General features: G+C 35.9%; 1 pseudogene; it reads left to right on the forward strand.

Annotated features, from left to right (window-relative positions):
* The first annotated feature begins 947 nt into the window (after positions 1-947).
* On the forward strand, positions 948-4,740 carry LOC149817461 (pentatricopeptide repeat-containing protein At3g16010 pseudogene; annotated as a pseudogene).
* The last annotated feature ends 17,145 nt before the right edge of the window (positions 4,741-21,885 follow it).

Consider the following 21,885-nt stretch of genomic DNA (forward strand, 5'->3'; position numbering starts at 1 on the left):
ACAGTAGAAATTCTACTACTGGATACATTTTTCTACTAGTGGGTGGTGTTGTCTTATGGAGAAGTAGAAAGCAGTCTTTCACCGTTTCAGTCGTGTCCTTTTCAAATAACAACAAGAGCTCAACTTCGTGTCGACACATAGAGTTAAAATACTTTATTGAAATAAAGGACTGAGAATCATCAAGTATGTATTGATACAATTGGAATGAAGAAAATAATTGTGGATTCTCATACTAAAGAGCTAGCACCGAGATTGTATTCCCAACATGTAAAGGAGATGTGTTTTTTTTTTTTCATTCTGATGTATGACAATACATTATGTGATCACATTTGTGTATATGAATTTGATTGTCTATGACTTTGTGCATTATTGATTTTGCATATAGGATTTCTCATATGAGTTAGAGAGAATAACAAACTAACAATATTTAAAGGACTAATAGAACAGGTAAGAGATCGACTTATTTATAAAGGTAATTTCAACATGCTAAAACACTGAAGGTGAATTATAGTGTAGTACATGGAAATATGACATTTTATAAAAGAGTGTTTATCTTCATGACTCATATGATTCATTCTTGAAATAAAGGGTAGCATGTGAACCCATATGAAGAATTAAATCGAAATAATGGTATAAACCTCGATTTAGTGCACTTTTGGTGTCAATGGGTCAAGTGGGAGGATATTGGACATAACAGATCTGAGTCCAACCCATTGGGTGACCCGATTTAACACCATTAGTGGGCCTCTTAGTGGTCCACATAATGGGGAGTTAGTGGGTAAGAGTTACGCCACATTCACGAAATTGCCTCTTTCCCCCATTATATAAGGGGGTAGGCTACCATGAAAATGATGATTAGCCTAACCAAATTTCACATAAGGTTTATGTGGTATAGGGTCTTGCTCACCGTTGACCTAAGGCCTGGGCTCATCGTGGGCATCGACCGGATGAGGAGAACGCCGAGCACCCACACTCGCACACCATGGTGTCTTCAGGTATGCTTCCTGTGTTTGATTATGCAGATACACCAACAATCATCACTTGACGATTATACGAGCATTTATCATATTAGGCTAAAATACTGATTTCATATCTGAAAATGAAAACTTTATTTCAGGTGTGATCCAACTAAGTCGATACTTTAGTAAAGGTAAATAACCAAAGCGCCTATTAGATATGCACCTTCTTTCACATACCCACCACGTTAACTGTCATTTCCATGGCAAATCAGATGCATGTATGTATTGATATGACCGTTGGAAACTGCTACAGAACTCGCTGAACAAGTTAATCCATTCAGAAGTTTTCTTTGATGTACAGTTTTGTGCTTTTGCATCTTGTTGGGTGCCATATATAGTCCATACTTGTGCCAATACAAGGTAGGTGCTGAAAGACATGGTATGAATTACAGCCATACAGATGACAAATTTCAACAATCAAGTTGCTTTACTTCTATATGCACTTTCATCTGGCATGGAACTCTTAGAATTACATGTAACACTATTTGTTGTGATGATTATGGGATATTTTTGTGCAAAATATGCCTTGATGAAGCAGTAGGGCCCACTGTATTTTCTGTTTCAGTTTTCTTTTTCTTTTTGTAGAAGAGGTAATTTCTGTATTTTCCTTTCTTAATGGCATTGTTTTGCATGATTTTAGCGAATGTTGAATGGGTTATGCATCTTTGCTCTACTCTGAGGTCGAGTCTTTTAAGTTGAGGTCCTTTGGTTTTCTTTACATTTTATGCTTATTTCTTCTGTTATTAGTATAATAAATGGCCACGTATGCATTCTTATCTGTAAATATGTAGCTCATGAATAAACTTTGGGTAATGATTGGCCTTCCAAACGGGGCCATAGGGTTTTGCTTTAATTTTGTTTTTGCTAGGGTTATGGTTTTTCTTTATGCTTCTTTTTCGTGTATATTTTTGTGTCATCAGGTCTCTCTCTCACTCTCTCGCTTGCGCACGCACGCATACACACAAAATTTATTGGTTTGTGAAATGCCAATCTTTTGCTGATAAAAGAAGATAAGGTATTTGAAAATTAGTAAATAGAGATGTATGATTTTGATATTAAATGACGTCTGGAAAAGATAAAAGTTTTAGTGAATTCGGACTTCATGTCTACATAGCTATCATAATTAGATTGAGTTTAATATTTGGAGTTGGCACCAACATCATAGTGTTTTTGTGCGTTTGTTGGTAGATTTAGTTTCTTTTCATTGTTTCATTGGGCTTGTTACTTGCTTCCTTCAACTGTTCTATTTAGCTTGTCTAAAGTTGTTCTACTGAATTGCACTTCTGGGTTTCTTGCCTCCAGGTGAAAAGTTTAAAAAAGGATGTTGGGATTGCTGGAGTTTCGGAGGATGATCAATTTATTGCCTGCTCTTTACTGGCGCTCTCCACAATCAGGTCCACGTCCCGCCTTAGTTCTCATGTTTCCATATTCTTTTCTCTTTCATGATCTTTTGGATCCTGTTCTTTCTTTTCCCCATTTTGTTATGAAGATTTTCATGATAACAATTTGGGTTTCCATAGTTATCTTTCAGATAGTGTTTCATTGTAATTTAGCAATAAGTGGTTTTTTTCCTCCTTTCTTCTTCTCTTTGAGTTTGATACCTCATATGTTCTTCAAATTGCAGTTTTTTTAATATTTCAATACTTTCTCGCCTCTTATTTATGCATTGATCATGAGTCTAAATGTGTCTTTTTTTGTTAATATTTAACTCCTTGTTTCATTTGCAAGTTGTATGCACCACACCTATCTACAAAATTAGGCTAAGTCATGAAGCTGTGTTGCTTTTAATAAAGCAAGTTCACAACTTATCCTACTTTTCTGGATAAGTAGGTGCATCCAGATACCCTCTTATAGTAAATAGAGATTCTATTATTCGAATGCCTTATTTCCCCACTTTGATTAAAACTCTAATATGTGAATTTTTTACAGACAATGACATTGTTCAAATGTTTCGAATCCCAAGCCTTGGAATTGGTTCCCCAAAAGTGCCTATGGATCAAAAACCCACAAGTGGTGAGAATCCTGCTCGTTCATTGGATGAGCGGTTTGTTCGGATTCTCAAAATATTCATGTGAGGTCCTGATTCAGAAGAGCATTGGAAGTTTTGATGTTAAAGGTGGACCACAGACTCATCCGTGAGGTGATGAATACAGATGTAGAGATTGGTGTGAAGATTCAATTCTTCAGGTGGGCTTTCAAAAGAATGAATTTTGAAAACGATACAACAACGTATATGGCTCTGATCCGTAGTTTAGAAGAAGCGGGATTGGTTGGAGAATTGTGGAAGATACAAGAAATGGTGAGAAGTAGTTGTTTGATTACTTCGTCAGACATATCGAAGATAATTAAGTTACTTGGGAAGGCAAAGATGGTGGTAAAATCTCGAAGATGCAAACCAAACATTTCTGTTTATAATACATTAATGCGTATGTTGATGCAAGAGCATCATTATGAGAAGGTCCATGAGCTCTACAATGAAATGTGCAATGAGAGCAATTGCTTGCCTGATACTATAACCTATAGCATATGTTGGCGCTTTCAGTAAACTCGGTCGGGAAGATTCTGCAATTCGGCTCTTTGAAGAAATGAATGCAACTCAATGCAAAAATATATACCACTCTGATAAGTTTGTTTTTCAAATTGAAAAAGGTAGACAAGGCACTTGATCTACTTCAAGATATGAAGGCCAACAATTGTACTCCAAGTGTTTATACATATACTGAATTGATCAAAGGGCTGGGCAGAGCAGGAAGAGTTGAAGAGGCTTACCAATTCTTTCACAGTATGCAGAACGCAGAGTGCAAGCCAGATATTGTACCCATGAACAAGTTAATCAATATTCTAGGTGAGGCTGGTCGTTACAATGATGTTTATAGTGTGTTTTCACAAATGGAATCCTTATGGTGCGTGTCGAATGTGGTGTCATATAATAGTGTTATAAAGGCTGTTTTTAGGTCAAAATCCTTTGTATTTTGAAGCCACTTATTGGTTTGAGAAAATGAAGGAAAGGGGGATCACTCCAAGTCCCTATACTTAATTCTTATTGATGGCTTTTCAAAAACCAATAGACAAGAAAAAGCATTATTGTTACTCGAGGAGATGGACAAGAAAGGCTTCCCCCCTTGCCCTGCTGCTTAATGTAGTATAATTGATACTCTTGGAAAAGCAAAACGTTATGATGCAGCAAAAGAACTGTTTTAAGAGTTGAAATAAAACTGTGGGTCTTCTAGCTCAAGAGTTTATGCAGTGATGATCAAACATCTTGGTAAATCTGGGCATATTGATGATGCCATGAATCTTTTTGAGAAAATGAAGCAACTTGAGTGTATTCCAAATGTCTTCTCCTACAACGCTCTCATGTCTGGAATGGTGAGGGTGGGTATGTTTGATGAAGCTTGTTCCTTGCTTAAAGAGATGCAAGAAAAGGGATGTGATCCAGATGTTAAATTCTTATAACATTATACTGAATGGGTTGGCGAGAACCGGTGGCCCAAGTCAAGCAATGGATATGCTGTCAAGAATGAAAGATTTTAGTATCAAACCAGATGCAGTTTCTTATAATACAGTTCTTGGTTCTCTTAGTCGTACTGGTATGTTTGAAGAAGCTGCTAGGTTAATGAAGGAGATGAACTCCAAAAGATTCGAGTATGATCTCATTACCTATTCCTCAATTCTTGAGGCTGTAGGGAAGGTAGATGAGTGCCAAAGCCTTAACAGTTGATATTAGGTACTTCCTTTGAGGCACTTTATCTCTTTGAACTTTTGATATTTCTCTTTGAAAAGTTCAAATATGTGGGTTGTATATCATGTTTAATTTTACACAGTTTCAATTATTAATGCTATTCTTCGTGTTTTACTGCAGTGCTGAATGGTTGTAGTTGCACTTGGGGTTGGTAGAGTTTGTCTTCCTCTGGCAATTGAGTGTGTCCAACTTGTGCTTGAACTCAATCAAAAGGTATATATTTCATCTTATTTTTGGAAAAGATCCTTACCTTTAGAATTGACCACGGATCTCATAATGTTTTTTTATCTTGCAAATATTTTGCATTTTATTCATCTTTAGTTATGCATGATCCATGATGAAATCGTTTTAAAAATCTATTTTTATTATTGCTTTCGAGAAACCACATTAGAATTGAAATTATTAGAAAATCGTGTATTTCAAAGCTTGCCCTGCATTTTTAGTATTTTTATTTGTTTTAGAATATTTTTAATTATAGTTTAGTTGGATTAGATTGTAATTAGCTAATTTTAATTAGTTTAGGAAGTTTTGATTTTTAGAAAAACACGTTTTTCATAAGAGACATTTTTTAAAAAATTATAAAAAATCTTTGGACTCTTTTTGAAAAGTTTGTTTTAACCTAATTAATTCATTATAAATAAGATTTTTTTTCAGCAAGAGGGGACGTTCCCCTTGCTCCTTCTCTCATCTCTCTCTCCCTTATTTTCGATCCTTGCCGATTTCTCCTCCTCTCTCTCTTCTTCTTCTTCTTTTTCTTCTTCTCTTTTCATCAAATCCATCGTCGATAACCTTACTTTTCATCGAGGAGGGGTGCGTTCAACTGAGATTAACCATCTTCTCTTCTCATCCAATCCGTCAGAAGCGAATGGTCTGGTTTGCTTCTTTCTCTCCCGTTTCACCATAATTTTAGGTTTTTCATCACATAAAGCATAGCATCGCATGTAGTTTTGTTAGATCCTTATATCATCTGCATATTAATCTAGTAAGTTTAATTTTCTTGCATCTGACAAAAAAAATACAAATTTTGTTTTAAGTAGTTTAGCCGTTTTCTGGATTTAAGCATTGAAAAATCTTGATTTAGTTAAGCCATTAGTTTAATATAGGTTTTATATTTTGTTTTCTTGATTTGTGATTAATTTTAGATTAATGTAGGATTAGATTAGTTTATGAAAGTTTGTAGCACATTTTTATTTGTTATTATTTTTGGATCAAGTAATTAGAATTTGTTTTTCATTAGCCAATTAGTTTTTTTTTTTGAAAATCGGTTTTAACGCCAAGTAGATTTGAATAGTTGTTGGGTTGTTTTCAATATTAGGGTAGATTAGTTAATGTTAACTTTACTTCCAGATTTTAATTTTAGTACCTAGTTTAGAAAATAGTGGAAGTTAGTGATTATCATTTTTTTAGATTTAACAAATAGTTGAATTAGCTTAGTGTAATTGTTATTTCTGATTTTTAATTAGCTATTTTTTTATTCACGTAAATCTTGCTTTACATTGACTAGAATAGTCTTGAATTTAATTTAGTGTCATTAGAATTAATTTGTTAGTTTAGCATTTTAATTGTTTAGTTTAGAATGCAATAGTTTAGCAGAGTTTCCCTTTTTTTCAATTATCGGTTTCTTAGAATAGTTGATATTACTTTAGTTTAGGCATGCTTTGGTGTAGATGAATTCTGTGTAATTCCGTTATTTAGTTTAAAACTATTTCACGTTATTTAATTAGCTTTGTTTAGATTTTTTTTATTTGGACTTGCATAGTTAGTTTTGTTAAAATAGCAACAATCGATTTTAATTTCTTTAGTCTATTACTTAGATAACATTAGCTCTAGATTTTTTTGTCAAGTTAGTTTATTTTAAAGTACCATACAACATGCATGATAATTTAGTTTAGATTATCAATAGTTTGTTTGCAAGTTAGTTTCTTGATTAGTTAGTTAAATTGAGTTTTAGTTTGTTACATTAGTTAAATTTTAGTTAGTGAGGTTGTTTTACTATTTTGTCTTTTAGTGTTAGATTATTATTAGTTGATTCTTAGTTAGTTCATGTTATTAGTTTGTGTTTAGTTAGTTGAATCTTGATTTTTGTTGATGTTTTTGTTCATTAGTTAGTAGATTTTTGTTTAGTTCCATTCGTAGTGCTTTGTTTTGTTTTAGTTTATTGCAGAGAAGCGTTTGGACGTGCAGTGAGCCCCTTTTCGTACCCTGAAAGTGCCATTTGAAGTCCCTTCAAGCCCTCAAAATTGCCCTCAGAAAATTCCTCAAGACATTAATCTTCTTCTGATTTATCAAACCATACAAAAGTGTACAAAGAGAAAAAGATAAAGAGAAGCAAATCAAGTCTCAAGACTACAAAAGCCTCAAGCATTGAAGACTTTTTAATTTTATTTTTAGATTAGAATTTTATTTCTTTTATATAATTAGGTCTGTAATAAAACCATTTAATTATTTGTTTAAGCCTTCGAGCATCACTCTCTTGTTTATTTAGTTGATTAATTGATTTTTATTTTTGGCAATAAAGAGTAGTTTAAATTGTATGCTTGAATATAAAGTGTTTTCCGTTCTCTTAGATTGACCCAAACTCCATCACTAGCGCGAGCCATTTTTTATGGTTTGATGTACGGTTTGCAGAAATTTTTTTATTGAAAAATTTGCTTTAAGAAAAAATTGCATTACTTTTGCAAGAATATACTTCACAATGATTCATCCAATGCATGGTAGGGTCTTCAATCTAAGAGACTCTAGGAGCTCATTCTTCATGGGATTTTTTTGGTTGTTATTCATGATTTAACCTGGATTAGACATATTATTTCAATTTCAAGGAAAAAAATCAAGGACTGATGGGGTGGGGTGGGATGGGAGGCGGGATTGGATTGCATCCATGTAAAACAAATTTTGCTAAGAAAAATTATTCCTCATTATCCTCAACTGAGGATTTGGAAAAGGAAAAAGCGCATACATGTGCACTTCGCCAAAGACCAACACATGGTGACATGACATCATAGAATGGTATGGGAAGGTATGCAACTTGAGGTGAAATGCATACATCTCCTCTCGAGCTTTCTCATTTTGGCTTGCATTTCACAAATAGCATGAGGGTAGGGGAGGATGCATGAGTTGTACCTCATGGTTTGCTCTGATCTTCAAGCTAGGGTGCATCCTTTCTCAAAAACACCTATGTTGTGACTGGGCATACGTTCATGTTATAATAGCCAAGAGGGGGATTAGAAGCAGGAGTGCAGGGTGAAGAAGCTGGAACTCTGTGTGTGTGGGGGTGGGTATGAGCATTTTATAGCCATTATCTATGGCTGTTTTTTAATTATCTCATAATCGGTCATAAGATGGATGGTTTGGCAAAGGCTCGTCAAAATCCTTTCAGCGTGCACCTAGAAACTGTAATGTGTGTGTGTGTGTGTGTGTGTGTGTGTGTGTGTGTGTGTGTGTGTGTGTGTGTGTGTGTGTGCAAGTAACTTGAAGAAGAAATGTAATGATTTTTTCTGAAAATCTACAGTGGTGTATGCATCTTTATTTTTTATCATAGGCAAGTTTTTTTTTTTTCCCCTCTGGCTGCAGCTACATGCTATTTTTTTGTCCACTTATTTGGTCACCCATGTAATTAAATATTGATTTATTCATTAGCTTCATGAATTTGAATGTTTTGCAGTTATAATAGGAAAATCTTTTGGAATGGAGACCAATGGAAAGGAAGATAAGATTATGATTTTGGAGGGAACGAGCAGACTGATCATCTTACTAGTGATGATGGTGGCAAAAAAAGAGGCACAATTGAGTAAGTGCCTTCTAGGAATTTACTAGAGTTCTCTATTGTTGGAGAAGCCATTACTGTAGTTAGAAAACTAAACATTATTTATAACATTCAGTTTCTGAATGCTTCTGGCTTGTGTCGTTTATCATTTGGGGAAGTTTTGGAGATTTATATTCATGAAGCTGTATCAATTTTTGGTCATTTTCATTTTAATTAGTGATTTTGCATAGCTCTGATTGTTCTATAATTAAGAGATTCACAAAATATTTTTGCGGACTTCTTAATTATAAAAAAGATTTGCAATATATTTGTGCAAACCTCATTATGTTTGCACAAATATATTATGAACCTGGAAATATGATTATCACTAAAGATAATTAAAATTATCGAAGAGATTCACAAAATATTTGTGCAGACCTCTTAATTATAAAAAAGATTTGCAATATATTTGTGCAAACCTCATTATGTTTGCACAAATATATTATGAACCTCTAAATATAATTAAAATTATCGAAGAGATTCACAAAATATTTTTGCGGACCTCTTAATCATAAAAAAGATTTGCAATATATTTGTGCAAACCTCATTATGTTTGCACAAATATATTTTGAACCTCTAACTATGATTATCACTAAAGATATTTGCAACATATTTGTGCAAACCTCCTCACGTTCACACAAATATGTTACGAATCTCCAACTATGGTTAAAAATCGCTGAAAAGATTTGCAATATATTTGTATTAATTTCTTCAAGTTTGCACAAATATATTGCAAGCCTAAAAAGATTTGTAACATATTTGTGTTTTGTGTGAACGTCCTCACATTTGCACAAATATATTGCAAACTTTCAAAATGTTGTTAAAACCATCATAGAAATTGATAACAAATTTGTACCGAGCTCTCCTCCAGTTTACACAAATATGTTGTGAACCTTCAAATATAGTTAAAATCATTGAATCTTAATATCCAAAATAAATTTATCTGACCCATTATCCATGTATGTCCAAGCTATCAGCACGATGTAAAAATCAAAGGCCGAACATGAGAAACATAACTTCGTTATATTTTGTTGTTCTGTTGAATCTCGAACAATCAATCAAACACACCTGTTGAATCTAAGTCCCAAGCAGCCATGTTCTTTTTAGGTGGTCAAATCCAAAGAAGACTAGCATGTGTTTTTTATTGTCTGAGTTTCCATACAATCATAAACTCTGGCGAGATCTTGATCTACCCCATTTCAGTCGGAAGAGGGATATGACAAGTACAAATAATAAAAAAGGGCAAGTATCTGAGGGCGCCAGCCTACTGTATCAGGTTTTTTCAACGACACGGGGAGGCAGAGATATGATATATTGGTGGAGTTGAGTTGGTTTTATCAGGAAAAGAACAAAGCATTCGGTGCACTCCTCAGGTGGGTAGGTGTAGGCTGGGTTGGATGTCTTTACCCAAATCCAATCTGATACCATCCCTACATTGGATTTTGTTTAACTAGATGTCAGGCTTTGATTCAACCTACAAGTAGGGATGCACATGAGTCGGGTTCGAGCCGAGCATAGGTTGGCTCACCTGGTAAATGAAAACAGGTTTAACAATAGTTGAAAATCTTTAATTTAACAAATATTCTGATTTTTTTTTAAAAATTATAAAAAATGGATGAAAACCGTGGTATTTGAACTCATGACTCCATTAAAGAGTAAAACCTCTCTTTGTGTTAATATTATGAACAAAATACACATATATAAATTTGTTGGGTTGGGTACCAGGTCCGCCTATGATGGGCAAGATCCGGACCCGGCCCACCATTTAAGGAGGGAGCGGTTTGGAAACCGCCCACCTCCCCATCTTCTCCTCTTATTCCTCTTTTACGTGAAAAGAGAGATATCACAAAAAAGAACAGAGAGGAGATGGTACTTGAGCATCGTGCATGTAAGAGAGATATCATAACAGAGTGAGAGCAGTGTGCACAGTGGGACAATGAGAGAGATCTTGTGAACAGTGAGTGCACATTTTGAACAAGAAGAAGAAGAAGGCGGCGAGCCCATCTTCGTGGTGACAGTTTGTCATGGAGCACTTGGATTCGTGGATTCACCGTTCTCTCCAAGTGAGGGCACACATCCGTTGAGAAAGACAAGCATCAACGATCCGCTTTTACACTTCTGCTTCAAAGAGGTATTTATTTTTTATCCTTCATTGGTATCAAAGCGACAGTTTTTTTTATGCCATTTTGTTTGAGGGTGTATCCCTTGTGTGCACTTGGTTGGAACCACACGCATGTGTGTTCATGGTGAACGCACGCGACGAGGCCGCCATACAACAAAAAAAAATGTGTTTGACCGTGCAATAGCAGCCGCACAACCAAGGCGAGGGATCAACCGACTATAGTGCCTGGGCCAGGCTCAGCGGCTAGGCCGCAGGCTTGACCTTCGGCCAGATGGGCCACTGAATCGCAAACCACAGGCCCGGCCTCCGGCCAAGCAGGCCACTGCATCCGCAGGCCCCTCCTCCGACCAGACCCAATAACTAGGCCGCAGACATGGCCTTCGGCTAGGTGGGCCACTGCAGTGTAAGCCCGGTCTCTGACCAAGCCCACTGCGGCAGGGCCGCAGGCCCTATTTTTGTTTTTGGGGCCGAATCTTGGCATTCAGCTAGGGTCCATGTGGGCAGAGGCACATGGCTTGCGGCTGGTGCTTTCGGCTAGTTCGGAGATACCCGGACCCGGTTCGGGGTTATTATTATATTTATATTTATTTTTTTATTTATATTTTTTAATATATATATTAATGCATGATATGATATATATACATGTGTTGAAGTATATATAATTTGTCACATATACATGTTTATGTTATGCATTTATACATATTTGATGCATGTATACATATTTTAATATGTATGAGAATGTATGAGATATGATCATGTTGATTATTTGAAGAGTTTAAAGTACTTTGGAAGTACTTACTTCATGAGTTAATACTTTATTTATATAGTTATAATACAGTTCAGATGAATATAATCATCTTAGGGAAAGTAAGAGATGATTGTGAATATAGTGAGCTTTCAATTTCACGCCCTGAGAGAAATTATATATTATCTAATTGTGTGATTATGTTTACATATAGATGTGCTAGTGATTAGATCACAACATGCATGAATAACATAATTGTGCATTGTATCTTTATTAGGACATGGCTGCACCATTCAAATCCATAGTGGACTTAGCACGGATTGAGAAACTGAATGGTGATAACTATGATATATGGCATAGAAAGATTCAGTTTACACTGGAGGAGGCTGAGGCCTTGGAGGCTCTCAACTATACTGTAGAATGATCTGAAAATGGTAATGGGGTGCAATTTCGTAGGGACATGAAAACCTATGAGAAATGAAAGTGCATGAATATTGTTGCATATGCCACCATGCTATGTTTTATGCAGGCTGACATCATGTGTCAATTTGAGTATTATAAGATTGTTCAATAGACGTGGATGACCCTTAAAGATAAGTTTGGAGAAACATAAGTTACAAAGCTTAGAAGGCTAACCATCAGGTTCGATTCCTACAGAAAGTCCCATCGGCACACTATGAGCCAACATCTCAGGGAAATGAAAAATATGATAAGAGAGCTCAATAGTGCATAACATATCCTTACAGATGAACAACAGGTCCAAGCTATGATTCGCTCTCTGCCACACAGTTGGGCGCATATAAAAATTAATATGACCCATAACAAGAGTATTAAGACTTTAGATGATATTGCCCGTCATGTAGAGCTAGAAAATGATCGCCTAGAAGCGACTCAACCATCTAGCATGAAGGCATATGTAACAGAAAGCTCGAAGAGGCCAAAATCTTTTAAGAAGAAATTTTATGGAGCAAGGAAGTTCAAGAAGGGTGACAAGAAGGTACAAGACAAAGAGCAAGAAAAAAGCCTTATCATCGCTATGAGAAGCGTGGTCGCAAAAAAAATAAGGCGAATGCAAAATGCTTTAAGTATGGCAATTTGGGTCACTATGCTTATGGATGTCATGAGCAGGAGAAGGTACATTATCTTATAACTCCTAATTTATGTGCAAATGTTTATAGTTGTGCACTAATTATGGAATCTAATCCTATGTGGATTTTAGACTCAGGATCCACCAACCATGTGACCAAAGACCACACAAACTTTATCGAATATAGGAAGATGCCATCTGGTTTGAAGTGGTTGTCCCTGGGGAACCACACTAAAGCAGAAGTCAAAGGGATCGGGACCTGCAAATTGGATTTGCGAGAATGATGATCTTTATTATTATATGTTGTTCTACATGTTTTAGAGATTCGACAAAATTTGATTTTAGTTTCTACTTTGTCTATGTTAAACTATAAACTTATGTTTGGAGGTGTCAATATTGACATCCTTTGTGGACAAACTTTAGTTGCTTCTGGTTTTTTGATGAATGGTTTCTATGTGTTAGACACAAAACTTAAAAGTTTGAATGCTGGTTATGAATGTTTTTCTCTTGTTTCAACTGCTAGTAATATGAATGTGGATGTATCTATATAGCATGCTCGACTTGGACATATAGAGCAAAAGAGAATGCATAGGCTCACACAATAGGGTCTTTTGAGATCTTATGCGAAGATTGAAATGCCTATATGTGAGCATTGTCTCGCTGGAAAAAGTGATTCGATTGCCATTTGGAAAGGCAGTTAGAGTAACTTATCATCTTCAATTAATTCATTCCGATATATGTAGGCCAATGAATGTGGTAGCAATGCATATAGCCACTTATTTCATTACTTTCATTGATGATTATACATGATTTAGCCATGTGTATTTAATTTCACATAAATATGAAGCAGTGGATTGCTTTATATCTTTTATGAACATGGTAGAGAATCAACTTGATCGTAAAATCAAGGCTTTGAGAACAAATCGTGGACGTGAATATCTATATGAATAATTCAAGAAGTTGTGTGATGATAAAGGGATAGATAGACAATTGACTACTCCTTGAACTCCGCAATAATCAGGTCCATGATGGTGCAGGCAAATTTACCCATTTTTTTTTGGGGTGATTGTTTGTTGACTGCAACCCATATATTAAATTGTGTACCAACTAAATCTATTTCTTCAACTCCCTACTAATTATTTACAGGTAGAAAGCCTGATTTGGCTTATCTCAGACCCTGAGAGTTTGCTGCATATATCCATGATCTTTCTCATCAACATGAAAAATTAGGTCCTATGAGAAAGAAGTGTATCTTTATAAGATACTGTGAACATTCAAAAGGATATGTATTTTTAGGAGAAAATACATATGAGAGTATTTCTGAGATAGATTCGAGAGATGCCATATTTATTGAGAGTAATTTTCCTAAAAGAGGAGAGAGAGAGCGTAATTTTCAATTCTATGAAATGGATGATTTAGATCAGTCTAAAGAGATTGATCATCATATTTTAGAGACACAAGAGAATGTGTCTATACCACTATTGGATAGTGGAAGTAACACTCAAGTGGATATCGACTTTGATAAAGATCTGGCAACTCGAAAGAGTTCAAGAAAAAGAATTCTTCGTCGGAGATTCCAAATCAAAGGGAAAGCATTTGTGGTCCTCCAAGATGATAAAATACCTAAGTGTTAGAGATTCTCTATCTTGTTCTAAAAGAGATGAATGGCGTAAGACAATGAAAGAGAAAATGAAATCCATGGCATCCAGTGAGGTCTGAGATCTTGTTAATCTTCCAAAAGGAAGAAAACTTATTAGGAGAAAATGAGTTCTCAATATTAAGAGGAATGCCAATGGATCTATTGAGCAATACAAAACACGCTTGGTTGCTAAAGGATACACACAGATGACAGGGATAGACTATGAGGAGATATTCTCTCTTGTGGTCAAATTGACCTCTATTCACCTTTTGTTAGCCATAGTGTCATATATGGATTTAGAATTATATCAAATGGACGTTAAGACTGCATTCCTAAATGAAAAACTGGATGAAGAAATATACATGAAACAACCCAAGGGGTTTGTTACTGCTGGATTTGAGTGCAAAGTATACAAGCTCAAACAATCCATTTATGGATTGAAGCAGTCATCCAGACAGTGGTATTTAAGGTTTCATAAGACCATCATGAGCAATAACTTTGCTATGATTGATGAGGACCACTCTTTATCTTATGCGTTAAGGTCCAAAATTTGTAATTTTAACTCTATATGTGGATGATATTTTATTGGTTAGTAATCATTTAGAGTTTCTAAAAATTATTAAAGAATGATTGTCTATTCATTTTGAAATGAAAGACATGGGTGAAACATGCTTTATGTTGGGCATAGCGATTAAAAGAGATCATTCAAAAAGACTTATTTCTCTTTCACAAGAGTCGTATATAAAGAAGGTCTTAGAACGATTTTATATGCACGATTGTAAACCTATAGATACTCCTATTGTAAAAGGAAATGATTTAAGCCTTAAGATGTGTCCAAAGGAGTTAAAAGAAATAAAAGTTATGTCAAAAGTCCCTTACTCCAGTGCAGTAGGCAGTTTAATATACCTAATGATGTGCACCCGACCACTAAAAAAAATGCGGATTAGCGATGGACGCTATCCGTCGCTAATCTATCGCAAATCTGTTGCTAAAGTGTTTAGCGACGGATAGCGTCTGTCACATATTCTTGGTCGCTAATTAGCGATAAAACTTATTTGTTGCTAATCCATCCTTAATTACCGATGGATCATGTCTGTCGCGAGTCCATCGCTAAATAAGCATAGATTTAGTTTTTCAACGGAATGTAATTCATTGCTAATTTAGAGATGGATTAGCGACGAATTACATTTTGTCACAAAACTAAATATTAGCGATAGATAATATCCGTCACAAATTTTATTTTTTTTTAAATGAAATATAATCCATCACAATCTATGATATAATGCATATGCAGGATCATATGACAATGAATTCTTGTCTAAATAAATGTGAAGGAGGTGAAATAATCAAACCTACAAACAAATATAGTGTCTCCAGTGGAAACTTTTGTATGTCTTCGTTGAATGGCATTTAGAGCAATATGACCTTTCCGTATGCTCTCATGAGCTGTACAACTGCAAAATCAATTAAAAAGTTCAAAATCAAAAGCAATAGATTGTCAGAGCATTTATTGCAGGACTTATAATAATTGTAGTGGCTCAAGATGTATCCAATGTAGAGCTATAATAGGCCTAAAAATGGATAGTTAGGAAGCAAGAAAGTGCCACCAACTATTTGAAAATTGAAATGATAACTCACAGAAAAATAATACAAATAATGACTCACATGTGCATTATCACATAAACACACAAGTTTTGCATGCATGAGAGCCTAACAAGTGCCAAATGGTAGCCAATCAGGGTTAGGATGGGCAAGCAGGGTTTTGGATCTCTTAATCAATTCACTGAAATGAGATACTAATACATTGTCTATTAAAAATACCAACAAAATTTGTTCAACTGATAATAGAAGTAATCACATAACCTATGAATATGTCATGTCTGGTATCTCAGATAGATAAATCAATTGTTGTGTAGATCAAACAAGTAATGTGCTTCACACAAGCACTTCTGACAAAGTGGTTATGGAGCTTCACGACATAGAAGAATTTGTGGCCAAAAATTCCATTAATTAAAAAAATTGCTCTAGCTCTTGAGAGATGATCTCTAGACAATGAACGAGTTCATGAATCTATGCACATGGAATGCAGACGTCGTATCAAGTTATCCACACATCTTAACTTACAAATAAGAATATCCTCATCATTAAATTTTTTAATAGTGAAACATTATTAATAAAGAGCAATTATATAGAGAAAATGCTTAAATCCTTTATTTGTAAGGCCTTTCTTCCACCAGAGGAAAGACAATAACTAGGCCACTACAAACAAGTAAAAGGTACATCCTTAAAGTTTTTTGAGTTGTATGAACTATATATTTTTGTGTATAAAACATATGGTCACAGAAGCCACCTAAATTTATTCATGTGTCAAACATTGCACCGACATTAGCTATCAGTTCTGACTATCCAAAATCACCAACTTGGGCTTCAGAGTTTTTTCAGTGAGAGCATCACTCATGAAACAATACTATAATTTATAATGTCTAAGGTGACACAACAACAAGCAACTTTTCTTAAACAATCCAAGTAGTTGTGTTTATTGACATCTTTCAAATCAGAATGTAATGGCTTTGGTTTATCAATGGATTTTCGTAGCAACTAAAACTTGTAACAAAAGAATTGTTATCAAAATACTATCTAAGGAATTCAGAAGTTTCTCCTCTAAATCACTGGACCAACAAAGGAGAATGGTTCATTAGCTGCAAAACATCCATGAAAAAGAAAATAGAAATGAAGCTTGAACTGACCACCATAGCTACAATTGAATCATCTCAGATGTGATCATTTCAATGGAACAGATGACTCCTAAACTGCAAGCATCATAATTTACAAGTCACTGCCCGAAAGTGCCAGCTTCAAGTTCTCAACAAGTGAGAACTATTTTGGTTCTTAAACAAAACCAAGCTTACATATATGTGGGAGCGTACTTCATCAAGTTCAATTTAAGAATGTGCATAAAAAAGAATTAAGTGCACTAAAACCAAACATGTTTTGGAAACCCTGATCATAGTACCTCAACATAGTCAGGCCCCAACAACTTCAAGATGAAAGCCCTCTCAGCTTTTTCAGCAGTATCATCACCCACAACCTGTGAAACAAAAAGAAAAACGGAAAAGAAAAGGGAAAAAATCTAAGGCATTCAAAGTATTAATAAACAATAAGCATAAGAAAATATGCCAAAGGTTGTTCTCGTAATTTTAGTAGCCGCAAAGCAAAGTATGCCTACTTACACTGATTAGAATGGAAATGAAAGGATTTAAAGAGGGTTGTCGTGCAACATAAGCCTGTTGGAAAATTGTGAATGCAACTAAACGCTAGGTAGTTTTAAGCATCTTTTTGTCCTGAGTTGGACAAAAATTTAGTAATAGTAGTCAGCAATCTTTGTAGCTTAATCGGCAATTTCCAACATAAGACAATGCTAGATTGATGAGATATTGATGCCAACAAAAATAGTTCTAAACAAACTCGACATAACCATATTGCTTCACCATTGTGAACAAAAATGCAAAGTGGTTGGAGATTCTACCATTAAAAAAAACTCCTTTCTTTCTGCTAGCATGTGCTTACTCTATTAGAGGCAAAACTAACAGAAACAACACACCAGATCAATCAAAAGAAGAGGATCCAAACCCTAACCTTAACTCCAATCAAAGCAAATTAAGCACAAAGAAGCCAAATTGCTAGAACCAGAGACCTCCCAGAAATCGGAGAATAAAAAAATGGAAACATAACCAGATCAGAGAGTAAGAGAAAAGCCTTCACCTTCCTGGACCTCCTCTCTAGCTGTCCGCTCACCAAAATGCTATCTTGGAACCTCTGGTTCAAGGTAACATGAAAACCCATAGACTCCACCACCAAATCTTAATCCCTAAAATACAATTTCTTCATAACACCATCTATAAACTTCAAGCAACAAAATCACCAAGAACAAAAAGAAAAGAGACCCTTCAATACCAAATTCTTCACATTCTACCACAAACAAATCCTCAAAGCCAACAAACAGAGAAGGTATAGGAAAAAAGAAGTGGATACCTTGAATGCAATATCACCAGGGGACATTGCCAAACCGGCACCCATCGATTCAAAGGCCCCTCTGTTTCTGTAATAAACTCTTGGGTTGTAACCGAGAAGGGAGAGGTGGGCAGTGTCACTTCCGCAGGCCAAGCTGGGCTCAACATGGTCCATCAATCCATTGACGCTAGCAGAGGCGATGGCATCCAAATGGGGAGTGCATGCCTCTTCAAGCGGGATCTTGTAACCGAGCATGGGCAAGGAATCGTCCCCAAGATCGTCGATCAATACGAAGGCAACTCTCTTTCTCTTCCCCTCCATAAAATTCTTCTCTGCTCTCACTACAATGGGTGCTAATTAATGGGTTCTCTTTGCTCGATCAAAATGAGAGAAGCAAATGATTTCGGGTTTGAGGGAAAATTTTGAGAGATAAGAGAGATAGAGAGAATGTTATTGTTGGGGTAATCAGAGAGAGAGCGAGGGAGGGAGAATTTGGCGCCCTAGATGGGCCAATTTAAATTGAAAAGTAGCGACAGATTTTTTCTATCACAAAATCCATGGCTAATTACAGACGGATTCGAGACAAAAAATTATGTCGCTCATCCGTCGCGAAGTTGCGATAGAATTTTGTCGTCATGAATCCATCGCTAATTAGTGACAAATTTTGTGATGGAAAAATTCTATCACTAATTCCGTCGCTACTTCTAATTTTGGCGACGACTAGTTTTCTCTAGCTAATCTGTCACAAATTTGCGATGAAAAAAATCCCTCGTAAATTTTTTTTGCCAATTAACGTTTTTCTTGTAGTGGACCCGACATATGTTATCCAGTAGGGTTGGTGAGTAGATATCAAAATAATCCAGGACAAACGCATTGGAAAGCTGTCAAGAGGATTATGCGATATTTTAAAGGCACATCAGATTCAGTTCTTTGCTATCATGGTGGTAACATGCGTGTAATAGGCTATACAGACGCAGATTGGGGCGGGGACCCTGATGAGCATAAGTCTACGTCTGGCTATGTGTTCTTGATAAATAATGGTGCTATATCTTGGTGTAGCAAGAAGCAAACATGTGTAGCCTTCTCCACAATGAAAGCTGAATTTGTTGCAGGCTCGTTGACAGTGCAAGAATGTGTATGGTTAAGAAAATTTATCAAACATTTGAGAGTCACTTCTGATGCAAAACTGTCAGTGACTTTATTCTGTGATAATCAAGCAGTAATTGTGTTTACTAAAGATCCTAAGTTTCACAGTAGAACCAAACATATAGACACAAGATGCAAGTATATGCGTGATATTGTATCTAAAGGCAAGGTTGCCTTGGCATATGTTAATACCCAAGATATGGTGGCAAATCCCTTGACTAAGCTGATTAATAGAGATTCTTATGTTAAACATGTAAAATATATGGGTATTTGTAAGATTTGATATGCTAATGTTATTCATATTTCTTTTTATGATTATTGTATAGCATGTTACACATCTATATGAGTATGCTACCAGGTTTGAGATAAATCTTCTCACATAAATTTATCGCCTCAAACACTGCTTGTGATCGAGATGTAACAAAATTCAGGGTTGCTAAATTAATAAGCATGTCAGATTTTGGGGATATCATGTGTTAATAACTTAAAAAAGTGAGAGTACACTGAGTTATGATATCTGCCATATATACGTATATGAGATACATCGCCCTAACTGGGTTAGGATGAGGTCTCATGTATATTTAACTATATGGAGAGATCGACCTTGCTATCTAAATGTTAAGAGTAACCTGGTTGACTAGATCTGAGGACTTGGATAGACATTGCATGAGAATGTGCATCCTGAAGGATTCAAGTTAGTTTCTTTGAGAGGAACTGACTGTACGGCAAAAGAATTTATGGTGTATGCATACACTCATTAGAGTGAGATAGTCTTGTCGTAATACGTGAGTCATACCACGTATGTCACACCATAAATATAAGTCGACCATAAAAGGAAATGAAGAATGATCCCTGCTTCTTCATTGTGTGAGTCATTGATATATATATATATATACTTTAGTGTCCTTATTGACTTTTGACCTTATTTTAAGGAGAAAGATGAGTGTTGCTACTTTAGCACGTTGCTTAAGGCCATGTCTGATTCGGTCTAAAAGGACATGTCTGAGAAAGCAACTTATCTTGATTTAAAGAATGAGTGTTAGAAAAGAAGATCATTTGACATTTTCAGATTATGCACATGTTAAAAGCTAGCTTATTTTACTACATCCTGGAGATGTTGGGTTTATGATTAAACATGTGACATAATAGAAGACCTTGTCTGGCATAACTTGGCACTATAATTATGTGCAGAGGGATTCAATATGCTAGAATGTGAAAAATGTATTTGATGTAGAACACAATGAGCTTCTTACTTGGCTTGTGCAGATATACCTTGTGTCATCTTATTTTTACAAGTTTAGGCTATTATGTTACACTAACCGATACATAATATGCTTTCATTCCCTACGCTCATGGGTCGCACAGTCTATTTGCCAGTATGAATACCCAATGTTATTCACCATTTGAACACATATGGTGTTCTTTCTTTTAAGATATCTTCCCATCATGTGCGAGTGAGAGAATGTTGAGTTGGGTACCGGGTCCGCCCATGATGGGCGAGATTCGGACCCGGCCCACCATTTTAGGAGGGAGCGGTTTGGAAACCACCCACCTCCTCATCTTCTCATCTTATTCCTCTTTTACCTGAAAAAAGAGATATCACAAACAAAAAAAAAACAGAGAGGAGAGGGTACTTGAGCACTGTGCGTGTGAGAGAGATATCACAACAAAGAGAGAGAGCAGTGTGCACAGTGAGACAAGGAGAGAGATCTTGTGCACAGTGAGTGCACGTTTTGAACAAGAAGAAGAAGAAGACGGTGAAGTCATCTTTGTAGTGACAGTTCATCGTGGAGCACTTAGATTCATGGATTCGTCGTTCTCTCCAAGTGAGGGCACACATCCGTTGAGCAAGATGAGCTTCAATGATCCGCTTTTATGCTTCCGTTTTAAAGAGATATTTATTTTTTATCCTTCAAAATCTATTTTTTTTATAACTTTGTGAACCAAGCTTATTCAAGCTGGACTGTTTGTTCAAGCTCAGCTTGTTTATTTGTACCTATCCTGAATGCATGACTCATTTATTTTTTCAACTAGTTCGAGCCAAGATTAAACGAGTCTAGTCCTATCTATCTCCGCTCGTTGTGCATCCCTACCTACAAAGTTATTCGATTACACAGCTCCACCAAAGGAAGGAAGATCCTCATTGTCCTTGACCGGACAAGGAGGCGCAAATTTTGAATTTTAGCATCGAACGCCACACTAGCATACAATATTCAATAAGCCCGTCCACTTATACACGCTCGTGGCCTTATACATAAGCCACCTGACTTTTAATGCATATATCCACGTATATTGTATTGAGAAATTCTTTTTAATGAAAATAATAAAATATTTAAAAAGAGGGAGACACGAATGATGAGGAGGTGACCATTTTGCAAATCCACGTCAGATTCCTATTCCCACGTGGGAGTCACGTGGTTCGTAAGCTGAAAAAGAAGAGACTTTCCATGTAGGCACCTCACGTGGGAGTTCCACCTGAGCTAATTGGAAGATTCTAGAAAGGGCGCAATATCGTGGAAGAATATGACCAAGGGTAGTATGGATCTCTGTTGGACCCGATCCAGGACGCATG

The sequence above is a fragment of the Nuphar pumila genome, chromosome 13 (assembly GCF_984573655.1).
Source record: "Nuphar pumila chromosome 13, dmNupPumi1.hap1.1, whole genome shotgun sequence".
Classification (NCBI taxonomy): Eukaryota; Viridiplantae; Streptophyta; class Magnoliopsida; order Nymphaeales; family Nymphaeaceae; genus Nuphar; species Nuphar pumila.